Source organism: Chiloscyllium plagiosum, unplaced genomic scaffold (assembly GCF_037043375.1).
Source record: "Chiloscyllium plagiosum isolate Xiang-an unplaced genomic scaffold, Cpla_swu_hap1 HiC_scaffold_10, whole genome shotgun sequence".
NCBI classification, from domain to species: domain Eukaryota; kingdom Metazoa; phylum Chordata; class Chondrichthyes; order Orectolobiformes; family Hemiscylliidae; genus Chiloscyllium; species Chiloscyllium plagiosum.
The window spans coordinates 65,516,732-65,533,120 of record NW_028270148.1 but is presented as its reverse complement, the minus strand read 5'-3'; positions in this window follow the sequence as shown (position 1 = coordinate 65,533,120).

Sequence of the window (16,389 nt, the reverse complement as noted above, 5' to 3'; positions counted from 1 at the left end):
GCTTATAGTTTCAAATAAACCTGTTAGACTATAGCCCAGTGTCATGTGATTTTTGACTTTGTCCACTCCAGTCCAACACCGGCACCTCCCTTTTATACAGCAGCCTGCTGTCATACTCTGTGAGTTAAAGGTCCAACATCACAGACAACCACTTTGTCAGCTTCTGAGAAAGGGTACGCATACAGGGTAAGTGTGAAGTTAGACTGCCAGCAAGATGGAATGCCAGGTTGGTGGGGGTAGTGTAGGTAGGTAGGATGCCAGGGTAAAAGTTGGAAAGGGTACAGGTAAGTGGTGAAGGTTTTCGGTTAGGTTGGGGTGAGTGAGAGTCAACAGGTGCGATAGAGAGTGCCATTTCCCGGGGAGAGTGACAAGTCCTGAGGTGGGGGTGGGGGTGTTGAAAACTGTAAACTACCAGCCCCGAGATGGAGAGTATAAGAATTCAGCATCAGCGGGCAGTCTTTGTCAGGTACTCCCTGTAGCTGCCAGTCCTTATCAGGGAGCTGTCTTTGCCAGGCTGAAGTTAGCCCAGAAGAGAAGAAAAATGAGCAAAGGAGATGCTCATTCTTGAACAACTTTAATAAGACCAACAGAGTCTGTGCCAACAGAATGTTCATCTTCTGAGATCAATTGTTCCTCAATTGTTGTAATTGTATTCTTCAGTTGTCTAATTAAATAAGATACCATATTGAAGCTGCTGCTTCTTAACAGAACGTAATAAACTGCCTGACAAGTCTTTACAAATGGGCAATTGCCTATATTTAGGTAACAATAGTCACGCACACCAACATCTGATGTGATGCACCACACCCATATGGAGCCCTGCTTGTTGTATCTTCCCTCTTGCTACGAACAGAAGACCTCCCCAATGCAGGAGTTCCAGACAGTGGTGCATTTTTAAAATGCAGTCCTGCTTCAAGTCATGCACTGGTTATCCAGAGCTGCCACTTCAGGACAACATGGGATCAGTCAGAAAGAGGCAGGAGTTGTGAATCTGTAGTCCATTCACCATATTTATGTGAATGTCCATGACTCTGCAATTTTCAGGGCCTTAATTTTTAATTTCAGTTATCTTAAACCTTGCATCATTTTTCGAACTCTCCTTTCCCATTAATTTACTAGTTATTTTACTTATTTTCCAATTCTGCTCTGACACTTATAAATTTTGTAAACTAACTTTTTGTCAAATCTCACTTATTAAAGAAACCATGCGATAGAATTAATAAATGAGCTCCAAGTCTTCTTTATAATAAAATGTGAAAATTAAACATTGTTAGTTCAGAGACAAGAAGTCAAAGTTTTTTTCATTGCACTCATCAGGAACCAAATGAAAGAAACAGGCTGGGAAAAAGGGACATCAATTCAAGCAACATGAGAAGAAGGGGTTGGTTGTTTAATTTAACACTGACATGGAGACGCAGCAAGTACAGTTAACCATCAGTGTCAGTCTGCAGACCAGGCAGATAGACCCTGAGTGCACAGGGAAATACAGAAGAGTTGGCAGTCTTCATAACCCCTAATTTTCTCCTTGGAAAAGGTACGTTGTATATATGAACTCATCCTGACGACACAATCAGAGAACTGTACATTAATAAATGCAGCTTATGGCATGTACCTATGCATCCTACTCTGAGCCCGACTGATGATTTTAAATTGGTTTCTGGTTTTTCTTCCCACTACCCATAACACCATTTTTTTTTTAGTTTGTCTGATTCTGTCTGCATGCATGGATAGGGATGCTTTAGAAGAGTACTGGAGTGGGGTATCTAGTAGGGTTAAAAGTCGATGGTTCATAATTGTTTAGCTGTGGTTAGAATCTACTTATTTATAATAAATAGTCCTTTCTGTTAAGTACAAAAACCTGCCCTATGTTTTCTATTAACTTCGGTCTAACCAACTGGTAAATTGGTGACTTTGCATAGTCTGATACAATTTTTAACTTTAGTGATGACTCAAGAAATTGTGGGGGCTAATTTCCAGCACATTACTCCAGTGAGGTGTAAGACACATCCAAGACCATCCAACATAAAGGGAAAGCATCTGGGAAAGATATGTACACCTGGAGTTTCCACACTGACAACCTGAAGTCAAGCATCAAGAGAGAAAGGATCATATGGCAACTCAGATACCCCACCCAGACATGACAGAGACTGTAGTTGATACATTGGATTCTTAAGTCACCCAAGAACTTATTCCAAGTGCGTAAGCAAGTCATCTTTAGCCATGAAGAGAGTTAGGCCTTAGAAAGAGAAGATATGTTTAAGACACCCCTGCTCCCGATAACCATACCCACCTCAGGGGTACAGAATTGAGCGAAAACCTCCATCATCTAAAATACTGGACAAGACCCTGGATTTTTCTAATATCTAAAAAGTACTGGACAAAATCCTGAGCCCAGTCTGCAACAAAAACACACACAGCCGGAATGATTTCTGTCTGGGGCTATTGTTCAGCCTGGAATTCCAATTTACACAGCCACTCAAGGAGAACAATCAACCAAACCTAACACTCTGGACTGAAGTCAAGTCAAGGCATCAGGGCTTTTGCCCGAAGCTTCAAGTTTCCTGCTCCTCGGAAGCTGCCTGACCTGCTGTGCTTTTCCAGTACTATCTAATCTTGACTCTAATCTCCAACATCTGCAGTACCCACTTTCACCACTCTGGATTGAAACAAACTTTTACACCTCTCGCTACACAACACAGACATTATGGAACCTCTACAGATACCGGACATTCAACTTCAGTCAATATTCTAGAGATATTGGGCATTCAATTTCAGTGAAAACCCATTTACACATACTCTTAAATATCGGGAAACCAACTGACTTCAAAGACAGCACTAGTAACACAATGGCCAGCTCAGATTTGGTGTGAAGATAAGAGGCCCATAATTAATATAATTACAGGCCCCAATCTCACCTGAGAGCTATCCCCACAGCTACCTCCAGTAGAGTAATCCTAAACAGCCACCTCGATGAGACCGATCTGGCAGCCCTTCCCCAGGAGGTGTTCCAAACACTGATGCCAAGAAAAGGAATTCCAACAGCTAATTCCAGTGGTTATTTCCAAGAGCTATCTGTGGAAGGGTAGTTCTGACAGCAATTCTGAAACCGACCAACATAGGCCTATTCTGTACCAGGATAACCAACAGCAACTGACCATGATCAGCAGACCTAAGAATCAACCAACTCTGAAAACTAGTGACCTGATCGACATCAGACGCCTCAGACACACCCTGAAGTGAAAACCAGTCTGTGGTAAGAAAAGCTGAGTACTCACCCGATAAATCCAAATACACGTCCTATCGCATCAGCGGACTCAACCCGGAGTGACAGCCTACACCATCCAAAGTCTTCATTGAGGTAACAGGCATGGCAAGTGGGAACAGTCAGCTCGACTTCAAAATCACGGGAGACCCCAAAGTTTCCAATCTATTTAGCAAGGAAAGGAAGGTGAGTAGTGATAGTGCAGAAAGCCCAATGGTGGAAAGTCCAATTAAAGTTTTCTGTGACCAAAACTGCTGTTTGGCTTCTAATAGTTTTTAACACTGTGTAATAGTGTATTTAATTACTGTCCTCAGTATAATTTATTGTGTCAATTTCACTGTTCTACATTTGCTTTTATTATTTGTATTGTACTTACCTTTTGTATTTAAATGAACCCAGAGATTCTTTTGTCCTGAAACTATCTCCTTCATTTCACATTGCTTGAATAAGTCCAGTGTGTAAAACCAGGGATCTGTGGGTGATTCAAACCTCCTAAAAAAATATTGTTCGCAAACCAGAACCTACAGGGGACAGCATTAAATTTTACCCCATTGTCTTAGGCCTAATCAGCAATTCAACACAGTCGCCAAAACGTTCTCTGACTGAGCTGGAAGATTTAGATTAACAAATTTAATATTTGAGATTGAACATATACATTTGAACAGACATTTGGACCATAATCTGGAAAATCAGCAGAGGATTGAGTCCAATTCCTGTCAGGACTATCAATTGCACCCATGGAAATTCTATCCCACAACTTGTTACAGCAGCTGTGAAAGACTGATTAGTCAAGCACATTTTTTTTTCATCATGATTTCAACAAAATAATATCAAACCAAAAAGGACAATTGTCAAATAAAAAGAATAATTTTTAAAAATCTTCAATAACTGTGTAAAATGAAAAAAAGTCTCTACACACAAGCTTTTGAATGCCATAGATAGTATGTAATAATTTTTGGTTTGATTTTGAAAGCCAGATCAGATTTATCAAATATGACCCTAAAACATAGCTTTTCAGACTGGCCCGAGAAGAAGGCAAGATAATATTTTGTTTTAGCCTCAAAGTAAAGCAGCAGGTTTTATGTTAACACTGTCATTCAGCAGATGTTTTGAAACTTACCAAACTCCAAAATGACATGGGCCACCATCAGTAACTTAGCAGAATTAGAGGAACGGTCAGTGAGGAAGTTCTCAACATTGAGAGTAAAAGTTACCATTTTCGAACCAAATGTTGAATGGTGTGATGAAATTCTGACTAGCGAGTGGCGAAAGGCCTATCGCATGTATTAGCATTCATTACCATGCAATCTCAACTTGTTGACATGTGCTTTCCCATTCTCTCACACACCAGACAGAAACTAGATGCTAGGCGAAAGTGAGGACTGCAGTTGCTGGGGATTAGAATCGAATGTGGTGCTGGAAAAGCACAGCAGGTCAGGCAGTATCTGAGGAGCAGGAAAATCAATGTTTCGGGCAAATGCCCTTCATCAGGAATGAGGCTTGGACCCCGCCAAAGCTCCCAGCCTCATTCCTGATGAAGGGGTGTTGCCAGAAACTAGATGCTTATAATTCCTGACTTGAAAGTCAGAGCTGTTACATGGTGACTCTAGTTCATCAATCGCTCCAGTCCTCCATCCTAGACAGCCAGCATGAACATCTTAGGGAGTGCTCCATAGGCAGTGACTGCACACACTCACTATCCATGAGCATTGGCATCCAACATTTAGCAGCCTCACAGCATCATCATGGCACATTTCTGACCCATTTACAATTTGTTTCTGAACTTCTATGATACACGTTGGAATACATCAGTTGCCTTCAGTGCAATGTTGCTGCAAGGGCACTTTGCTCACAGGAGCAGGTACGCAGCTGATGGATTGGACTAGGCTGCATCTCAGGGCAGCTCACTCAATATCTTAGCAAGCATTCAATTTTCACTTAATACAAGGCTTTTACTGTATCCCTGCATTGCCTCACCTTTCCTTTCAGCACTTTTCTACCTTCACTATGTCGTATAGGCACACCATACTTATGTCTTGCCATGCTACATCATGCTGATACAAAGCCAAGCAGCTGATCACAGTTGTCAGCAGTGATCAGTCAAAGGGGGTAAACATCTTGGTATATGACACTGCTATCTCAATCTCACACTTGCCGTGTGTATCAGTCTTGTACACAGCAAACACAAACACACAATATGTGCTTTAACCAAGTGGGCAAGTCTCAATGTCAATGGAAAGGGGAATGATATCAGTCTAAGGTTCCTGATATAGTCAGTCAAAGCTAAGGTATGATTGAAGTCCAAGGCTTTGGGCCTAGTCATTCATCTCCTGGAGGTGGTCGGGTAAGTTCTCTATCTCATTATGGTCCAAGAAATAGGCCACAGTTAGTCCTGCAGATCTAATTAAAAATTCAGAGGATCCACAGAACATTTGCCAGTGAGGTGCTCGGAGATCAGTCAGGGGTCTGGATAATCATCATTCAGGACTGCCAATGCAAGGTGCTTAGTGGGTGGGCTACTGTCAGTGCTTTGGGTGAATGGGATGAAAGTCAAGAGGGGAGGTGTTTATCAGGGAACACTGCTGTGGTAGGGAAGTGGGGAATTCAATGCTCAGGATTGGAGGCAGCAAAATGGGATGCAGAGGGGCCAAGGATGATGGAGGGGGTGAATTTGACAGATAATGACGGGGAGATTGGTGCATGCAAGAGCATGGGATATTGTAGGTCAGGGTTATTGGTTGTCATTACCACTACGGCCTCAATGGTGGGGAGGATAGGGTTTGTGAGCAGGACTAAGCTGATGGAATAGGGCTCAGAGGGTAAGGATAAGGCCTGCAGTCATAGTTCGAGGTGGTGGGTTGAGATTTGTCTGGGGATCGGTAGTGATTTGTTATCAGTGGAGTACAAAATATAAAGGGGCATAGAGGTTCAGGATGAATGGATAGTGGGATATTGGGGATGGGGTATTAGTGGTGGGATTCCTGAATTTCTAGACTGAGCCTGCAATTCAATGTACCAGGTATAACCTGTGTTTCCTGCTATTTTCAGTTGACTTCTAAATGTGACAACAAATAGAAAATAGTTGTGAGCATACTGAGAGTGAACAGAATCAATGTTTGTTTACTGTCCTAATATGAAGGCTCCTCTTGTGAGTTTTGGAAGAGGCAATTACATTAATCACACACTTGTACAGAATAAAAGCAATGCTGCAGATGCTGGAAATCTGAAATAAGCATAGAAATTGTCAGGTCTTTGAAAAAAAATAGAGTTAACGTTTCAAGTCTGGTATAAATCTTCTTCAGAACTGATGCCCTTCCCTTGTACAGCTTGAAGCCATCTGTAATTATAGCATTGTGCTTGCAAAATGCACAGTGTCCAACTGGGTCAGGTGCAAATGCTGGCTGCTAGCAATCTCAATGATGCCATTGGTAATTGCTGATTAAAAATAATCATCTTTGTGAAGCAGAAAGTAATCACAACTGACCTTGAAATGGGCATTTGCAGGCCACAAAGAACAAACATACTATAAGGCCTCAAAGACTGCATAGGAGCATGGAACTGATGTCCTGTTACCCTGAACTGTAAGATGTGCTCTTATGTTCAATGATGCCTTTTTTGAGTGATGTGGAGGCTGAGAGTACAGGGACTCTACTCATCCAGCAGTTATAATCTGTTACTATCTTATCACATCATGACTTAAGTTGCATTCACTGGAATAAGATTTAATATCAAATGTCAAATCATTCTAAGGCCCTCCATATCCAGTGAATAGAGGCATATGGTATACCATCCTTTGTGAATGATGCTCACTTTGCTAAGGAGTTGTTCTGAGCCCTAAGAAGGAATAGTTTGTGGTGGCTGCCCCACTAAGTGCATGGTGAAGGACCATTCCAACCTGTTAATGTTTGATTGAATTTGCAGCTGAGGGGTCAAGTTTGATGCCAGTATCAGGGATCCAGGGATATCCTAGCAGTAGTGAGAACCAAGGCGAGTGGGAAAATCGGACCAGCACCAGACGAGCGGATGCCATAGTCACATTGTATTGAGTTAATGTGGTGAGTTTGAGAATATAGTGTGAGATAAAAATACATTTAGCTGATTTCTGGTAAGATTCAGTCTATTGTGTTGGCCTCCAAAACAGTTCTTTTAAGCTTCTCTCTGAAATCTTTTGCATTTATTATAAGATTTAAATTTGATCATATAACTGATGGCTCAATAGACTTAATTTGACTTCTTTTTGTATTTTATCTCTGGAACCTCAGAGGATTTGAATACAATATTCAATGCTTTTAAAATTGCTTTAATAAATTATGCTCAATAAGATTCATTTATCATTTAAACTTATTGAGTTTAAATGTATTTTCTTTTCTAAACAAAATGTTACTGCAAATTAACTAAATTTGTACTTGAAATAAGCATATTAGAAAATAATAAAACAACATTCTATCAACAGATAATGTATCCCTCAGTTCTCTATACATATTATTTAGGGAGATATTGTGTTACTTCTAATGAAGAGCAATTGCGGTGAATTATTTTCTGAAAACCAGTTATTTTTTCAACATAGCAATCAATCCGAGTAAATATTGAAATTATACAACATTTCCTCAGCATCCCATTAATGTAAAATTTTAAATACATCTTTAAATTACTTCAGTTATGTTTTTGTTCGTTATGCATGATAGACAAAAGTGGCTCACATGCTTAATGAAAAGATGAGTTTCAGTTTTAAACACTAGCATTACTTAAAATAGGTGGTGAATCATATTCTTTAGTTAACAAACATTGTCCATACATTTTGGATTAATAAATTTCTAAAGCTGAGGTGACAATTCAAGCTGTACATGAAAATCTGAAAATAGTATTCAGTAAAATTTGTGCTGGGATTAATTCTAGATTAAGAAGGACAGATACCAAAGTAATACAAGTAAAATGTCTGTGGATTCTTGACGTTAGTCTTGGTGCAAAACAATGGCTGAACAGGCTGTCATACTGAACTGAACTCACATTTTTGTTGCTTAATTTAAAATCCTTCTTTCATTAGCATTTCAGCAATGAACTTGAAAAATCTTTAGTAGGTTTATATGTCCAGTAATGCGATCAGTCAGAAGAAATCCATATTCAGTTCACATTTCTGTTAAATATTCCATCATGTGGATTAAAAAAATATTTACTCCTTTGCCACATGGTCAAGTTGACCATGCTCCAATGGTTTTAAATATCAAGATAAAAAATTGTCTCTTCATGAAACTACAGAGCATGGAAAGGATCCATTTGACCCAATATGTATATGCTGGCTAAATGTGAGAGTTATCCAGCTTCTCCCATTGCAAATATTCTTAATTTTCTTTTTCAGTTCAGTGCCATGTGAGTAAAGTCTTTACAATGGAGAGTAATTTGCTGGATTGCATTTGTTCCTGCTTTTTGTGCACAGGACATACTTGGGTAATTTCTCACATTTGTGGCTAAATGCTAACGTTGTAATTGTACTGGAAGAGCTTGGCTAGGAATACGGCAAGTTCTGAAGCACAAGTCTTCAATACTATTGTCAGAAATTTATCAGAGCCTATAGACTTTGTAGTACCCAAGTGTCTAGCAGTTTCTTAATATCATGTGGGGTGAATTGACTTGGCTGAAGACTGGCATCTGCGATACTGGGGCTCTGTGGATGAGGCTGATATGAATCATCCAGTTGGCACTTCTGGTTAAGATTATTGCAAATACTTTAACTTTATCTTTTTGCACTGAGAATGGAATATTTATGCAGCTTCCTCCTCCAGAGAGTTATTTAATTCACAATGGGATGTGGCAGCACTGCAGAGCTCTGATCTGATCTATTGGCTGTGGAATCATTTAGCTCTGTCTATCAATTGCTCTTAATGCTGCTTGGCATACAAGTAGTCCTGTTTGGTAGCTTCATCAGACTGACACCTCATATTTTTGTATGCCTGGTGTTGCTCCTGGCATGCCTTCCTACACTCTCCATTGAACCAGGGTTGATCTTCTGGCTAAATGATGATGATTGAGTGGGAAATATGCCAGGCCATGAAGTTGCAGATTGTGTTGGAGTACAATTCTGCTGCTGTTGATAGCCCATAGCACCTCATGGATGCACAGACCTGAGTTGCCAGATCTTATTCAAATTCTGTCCCTTTTAGCGCAATGATTGTGCCGCACAACACAACAGAAAAGTATTCTCAACATAATGATGGGACTTCATTTCCTCAAGGACTGTGTGGTGGTCATTCTCACCAATAATATCATTAACTGATGCATCTGAAGGGGGCAGGTGGGTGAAGACGAGGTCAAGTATATTTTTCCTACTTACTGCCTTCCTCACCATTATTACAGACACAGTCCAGCAGCTATATCCTTTTCGACCTAACCAGCTCAATCATAGTGATCCGGTTAGGCCACTCTTGATGTGGACATTGAAGTCCCCACTCAGAGTACATTCTGCACCTTGCCATTCTGAGTGCTTCCTCTAAGTGCTGCTCAACATGGAGGAGTACTGATTCATCTGCAGACGGGAGAGAAGGGGGGAAGTTCTTGGTAATTAGTAGGGGTCTTCCTTGTCCCCATTTGAGTTGATGCCATGAGTCTCAATAAGGTTTGGGTTCAATGTTGAGGGCCCCTGGGTAACTCCCTTCTAACTGCATACTGCAGACATGCCAGTGGTTCAAGATGTTGTTGATGATGTTTGAGACATTACCTGTAAGGTACTGTTTTGTTAGCATGACTATGTCAGACTGTTGCTTGACTAGTCTATGAGATAGCGCTCCCAATTTTGACACTAGCATCCAGATGTTAGTAAGAAAGACTTTAATAGGCTGAGTATGCTTCAGTCAGTCCATGGATTTTGTAATGATAATCAACAATGGTTTCATGAAATTTCCAGAATATCTTATGAATTTTTATTTTAATCCCACCGTCTGACATGGTTCCTAGCATATTATCTGGGTTTCAGTTGTCTGTGTTGGGGAATTTGTGATGGTACTATGGCTTTAAGAGGTGCATTTGGTCCTGTTGTTTATTATGAAGACAGATTGAGACAGAGCTGCTGAGCAGTATATTCCAAGCCAATAAAGCAATCAACTTGTGAGCCCTTGCAGCTTGCTTTTAAAAGTTGCAACAATAGAAGCAGCATGAATGAGTGCAGTCAAGCTCCAATGGAACCAAAGTTTTAGCTCAGCCTTCAGTAGTTGTTGGGATTTTGAAACTTCTATGCATCTCTCCCTCTACAATAAAATGCACTGTCTGCCAAACTTTCTCTTGATGCTCTTTTCTGCTGGACTGGAGAAACATTGCATGTGAGACATTCAATTTTACTGAAATTGCTTTTACCAAGGGTGTGATATTATTATATTGGAACAGTTCTTGTTTAGTAATTAAATGCTCTATTATTCGGTCAAGTTTTCCAAAAAAAAGTTAGTTAAACCAATTTTTCTTTCTTGTGTTATATTCTGTCGAGTAAAAATAGAGTGTTTTGCCTAAACTAAGTAGTATAATCAATTGAATTACATCTGGAACACAGCACCTTATGCTTACCTTTAAATAAGAAAAAGTTAGGGTCTAGGCTATCTCCTTGATATATTTGAAGGGAGTTTGGTCTTGTCCATAACAAATTCTAATTCCATTTTCTGTAGCTTAATAGCTCCATGTAAAAGAAAGTCTTCTTAGCCATCTCATTATTTCTGCCATACATGGGTTTCACCTTATTAGTCCGCATCATAATTTAGAAGAAGTCAATTTTTTGCTTCATTTTAAATGAGAAATTCTTAGTTTCCCGAGTCTTTTATTAAAGTGTGTAATTTCTGTTATCAAAGTTGTGAATCTCCTTTGTATCTTCTATGACTTTGATATTCTTCCTAATTTAATTGCCAAAATCAGACACAATATGCTATTTTAAATAGAAACAGAGAGAGCTGGAGAAACTCTGGAAATCTGGCAGCATCTATGAAGAGACAAACAATATTATTATTAATATTACCCATGTGCTATTGGCAATCTTCAACAACCTTTACATGTTTATCTTTCTTTTCCTTTTGCATTTTATGGCCCTTTTGATAAAGATCATGCTTCAGGATCATTTTTAAATGTATGTCAATATTTTGTTCTTCAGCTTTTAAAGAATTGATTATCTAAACACTTGAATTGCTTTTCTTGTAAAATTTTGGCACATTGTTTGGAGATCCTTTGTATAATTTTTGTTCCTAAAGTGTGTCACATCACATTTTCCCATGTTTAAATTTTAACCAGCATCTATTTACCTAATTTTCTTAATCCACATACCTGTATTTTTTTTCCTGAAATAGCTAGTTTCTTTTACACAATTTACAATGCTCCTTTTTTTAAAATTCTCTCTGAACATTTTTACATGGAGCTCACATGCCCAAATCCAGATCATTTATTTCTATTGAGAAACCTATGTCTTAACACTGATCTTGAGTGTGGCACCACATCTCTTCAGTCCAAAAAATACCCATCCACTTGATTTCTGTACTTGGCAGCCATTCTGCTGTAGTCCCTTTAAGACCAGTTGTCTTGATTTCATCAACTAGCCTCCTTTGTGTTTTGTTATTCAGTAATGAATGGAATTCTGGTACCTCAGGAATAGGATCATAAAATGTTGCAACCTGGAAACAGGTCATGTGGGATTATCGAGCTTGTGCTAGCATTTTTCTCCAGATCAGGTATCTAGTCTAGTCAAACTCTCTTGCTAGTTCACCGTATACTTGAATATTCATCTTTTACTAGCAAATATCTAAATTTCCTTTCAAAATACAGACCAGATATGGCAGCAATTTTCACATAGATACCAACAAAACCAAAAAAAAAATTATTATACAAAGAGGATCTTTGTCACGTTCCATTGATAACTCAGATCATTCGTACTCTGGCAAACAGTTGTATTTATGTATTTTTGTGGATGATAGTTACTCATAGGAATAAAGGCATTAAAACAAGGAATTAATGTTGGCTTGTTTTCAGCATGCACCCAAACGAGGGTGCCTCAAGTCTTAGGCTGCATTTTGAGTCCCATTGCATCCTAAGGAGCAGCTCGACAATTTGTTAGGATTAGAATTTGACTGGCAATGACTTGTAACCAAGTCCAGGGAGGGAGAAGAGAAACATTAACAGATATAAGAAAGACCAGTCCAGATCAGAAGCTGCCACCGTTTTAATATGTGTGCAGAAAGAGAACTCCTCCTCCACCTTAATCCAAATTAGGGTGCATGTAAAATTTGCCTGATGGATTCTGTAGTCTCCATCGAGGAATGGCTAGTCTGATTGTTGTAAAACAGAAAAGGTGAATTGTAGCTTGTTCAGACCAGGAACTGACTAATTTTGAGGAATATTACAAGCAAATCTTGATATCAACGCAGAACCATAATTTCAATATTGAGGTCGGAGCTGGTATTAGATTCCAATGCTTCTTTAAAGCATTCAAAAAAATTTCTACTGAATTTTATACTAGTCCACAAATAAGCACAAATCAACTCAATTTGCCTATATTGCACTGTAATCCAGATACAACATTATTAAATTTCTTCTCCTTTGATACATTTTCCTTTGTTTGATAAGGGGTTAAAAAATGAGTCCTGAGTTAATTATTGCACATTATGAATCCCAAGTTAATACCAAATTATATGTACTTGTGATAATTAAATCTTCCTTCAAGTTACATAAAATAAAATAAAATATATTTTTCCCACAACAAATTATTTTTCTATAGTACCTTTAATGTAATGAAACACCCACAAATTTAAAAAAACACTTGTTAATCACAACTTCATATCATTCAACCCTGACATTTTCACACTGAGATCAAAGTCAGTTTTAATATGAGCAATTTTGATCCAACAAAAATATTGAGATCAATGTTAAGTAGTTCAGTTTGGGTGCTTCATGGCCTGTATTGCAATCAGTATCAATGAATGTGATCGCCACATTGTATTTTGCTTGTCAGTTTCAATGCCACAGCTATACACATGCAAAAACAAACGTCATGCTTTACTGAATCATGTTGTGTGGCATATAGCACCAACATGCATTTTTAAGGAAGGTCACACTGTTGTTGACATTGTTCAGTTTTATGAACTTTAAGTTCAGAGTGAGAGATGGCTATTACAAAGTATTTGCATTTATATAGCACGTTATCATACTCTCGGGGCATAACCAAGCAATTTACATCCAGTAAAATTAGTTTCCAAGTGAAACCACTGAATATTGCTAAAAAAAGATAAACACCAGAGCAGATCTTTGCACAGCAAAATTCTATAAACAGCAAATGAGATGGATAACCAGTTAATTTGTCTTTGAATATGTTGCTTCGGTTAAGAATACTGACTAGGGACACTGGGGAAATTGAGCACAATTATTCGGATAGAGCCATGGGAGTTTTCATCTGCACCTGAACATGGGCTCAATTTTCCCTCTATATGTCAACATCACTTGGTACTGCACTGAAGAGCCATCTTGAATGAAGCTTGAATCAACAACTCTCTAATTTGAAGGTACAAATACATTTTAAGATTGTGATCTTAGGTTTAAAATGCCACTTCCTTACTAATAACTCTCATTAACAATAAAAAGAATATTTGTTCAGAACAGATAATATAAAAATCAGTTCTATTGCCCTTGTTTTCACAGGTTAAAAAGATTCTTAAAAGTGCAAAATTTTGAAGTCACGTACATTGCTTAGAATGGGAATCAATATAAATTAGAGAATGGTTAATGGCATGGTTAATAGAGAATTTCTTCAAAATATAAATCAGTAGCGTTGGTAAGACAGTCGAATTTAACACTGCAAATTGTACTGTTCTGTAAAAAGTGTATGAATGTAAAGCAGCTCCTTCGATGTAAATTATTGTAATTTTTTTTCACTTGTAGACTGTATAAGCAAATGGCTATGTTTTTGTAATGTGTTAAAAGAGACAGAAAATGATGCAGAAATGATCAATATGTTAAATGTGATCTAATTGCTGAGAAATACAGTCTAAAAAAATATATAGGAGAAAAACTAATAAAAAAGACTTATATCATGAATTTTGCAGTATCATTTGATGAACAGTGGAAAGGAAAGCATTGAAAGCAAATCAAAGTAATGGAAATAGATTGTGTCCATAGTAATAAAGTAAAAATAATGAAACTATTAAGAAAGAATTGAGATGTAACTGATATCAATTCCAGAAAATTAAACCCAATAAAGAAGGAGTAAACCTGTAATCAAAGCAGTCAATGAAATAAATAATAGAAGAGGGTAATGTAATTGTAAAGAAATATTGACATATATTTAAATGAAAAATATATGAAATATTAATGGTAATAATGACTGTCAGTGGGCAAACTGCAAAATTTGACATTTCTCTACATTGCAATATATAAGTTTTTTGTTGTTTGCATATCAGAAAATGTTTTTTAACTAACACAACAATATTAATAGTATTATTATTATCTATGCTAGACATTAGTGTTTAGAAACGTGTCAGTCGGTTTTTCTTTGTTGCATAAAATAAAAGGTGTATTTGATTATTCAAAAACTCTGGGCAAATCTGCATTAATCCACACAAATTCAACATCTGAAACACTTATTAGATTTGTAAACTAATGTGTTGGAGCGAGGCAAATAGCAGTGGGCACCACCAAGTTTAAAAAATATAAAAGAGGTGTTCTTGAAATTCGGTGAAGTATGGAAACATTAATATATACAGAATTAACACAAGTTTAAATGTAATTCAGTGCTTATATTTTATTCAGGATCCGATTTCAAAACTGTCTGACAAGCAAACGTTCTTGGACACAAAATCTATTTGCAATCTCTTGCAGCCCAAGTAGTAACTTATAACGTGAAAAATGTATCAGCTTGCTCTGTTGACTGAAGCAATGACAAGAATGTTTGTGATAATGTAAAATACAATAAACATTTGATAGAACATTGGTTTGAACAAAGAAAATCTGGTGACTTCTAATTTTGCTGCTTTTATATTTTTGTGGTCACCCAAAAAGGCATAGACAGATTCATAAGGATACATTGCTGGATCTTATGCAGAAACTAAGACAGAATATATGGAAATGTGTCAGATTATGGAGGTTGCTTGATTTACAATGAGGTGTAATTAGTCACTCTAACAGATTTGTTATCTTTTTATGCATTGTTTCATGATTCAACTAAACCACACGTCCAGTTAGTTATAATGGGGAAAATTGATGATTTAAGTATTGTTGCTCACAAATTCGTTAAAAAATCATAAGACAGACGTAGCTTTTAAACTAATTTATTTTCACACCAAATGATATTTTAAAGAAACACTAACTTCAATTTAATACCTATTCTTCAGTGAGTGATCAGCAGTGCTCAGCGTAGGAGGGCTGGAGGGAAACCACTTAGGGGCTGGCGCTGAGGGTCAGGACTAACAACAGAACCAGAGGCCATGATTTCAGTCCCTACCCTGATGACCAGGGTTATACTATAGTTAAGAAATGAACCTTAACGTGGCTACAAAAAGATCCAGCCTCTTTCGTTAGTGTGCAATTCCTCAAAAAAGCTAAAGATTGCGTATATTTCCTGCACAATATCTACAGTGAGCCCATGCCAATATATCTTTGTGAATCTTTAAAAGAGGAAGTGGGTGGCATTGGCTACAGGCAGGAAGTTACATGCTGAATCCATCAGGAAGCCAGCCTGTATCAGCCAGTCTTGTGGTCTTGCAGCAGTGCTGCAGAGAGTGGAATCCAACCACTCAGAAAAGTCAGTTTAGCATTTTTTGCATTAATGAGGTTGGAGGTTTCAGATTTCATCTGCTCTGCGTGTTAAGCTGAGGTGGATAGAGTTACTCAGATTTGACAGACAAAATGGCTGCAGTGAAGGATAGTTAGCAAAAGGGAGAAGGAACTTGCCTTTAATGTACTCCTTTCCCCCAGCTGTCAAAACTCCCCTACCATTAGACTCTCCTTTGTTGTTAGCCCATCTACTCTCTATTGAGGATCAGAAAACCTCCTGGATCAGATCGCCACTTGCCCTTTCCTGCACAAACCCTGAAAAGGATGTTAGTCCTACCAGGTCCCACCACCAACTTTGGAATACTTTTCATCCAACTGGAAGTCAAGACCAGCAATCAGGGCTG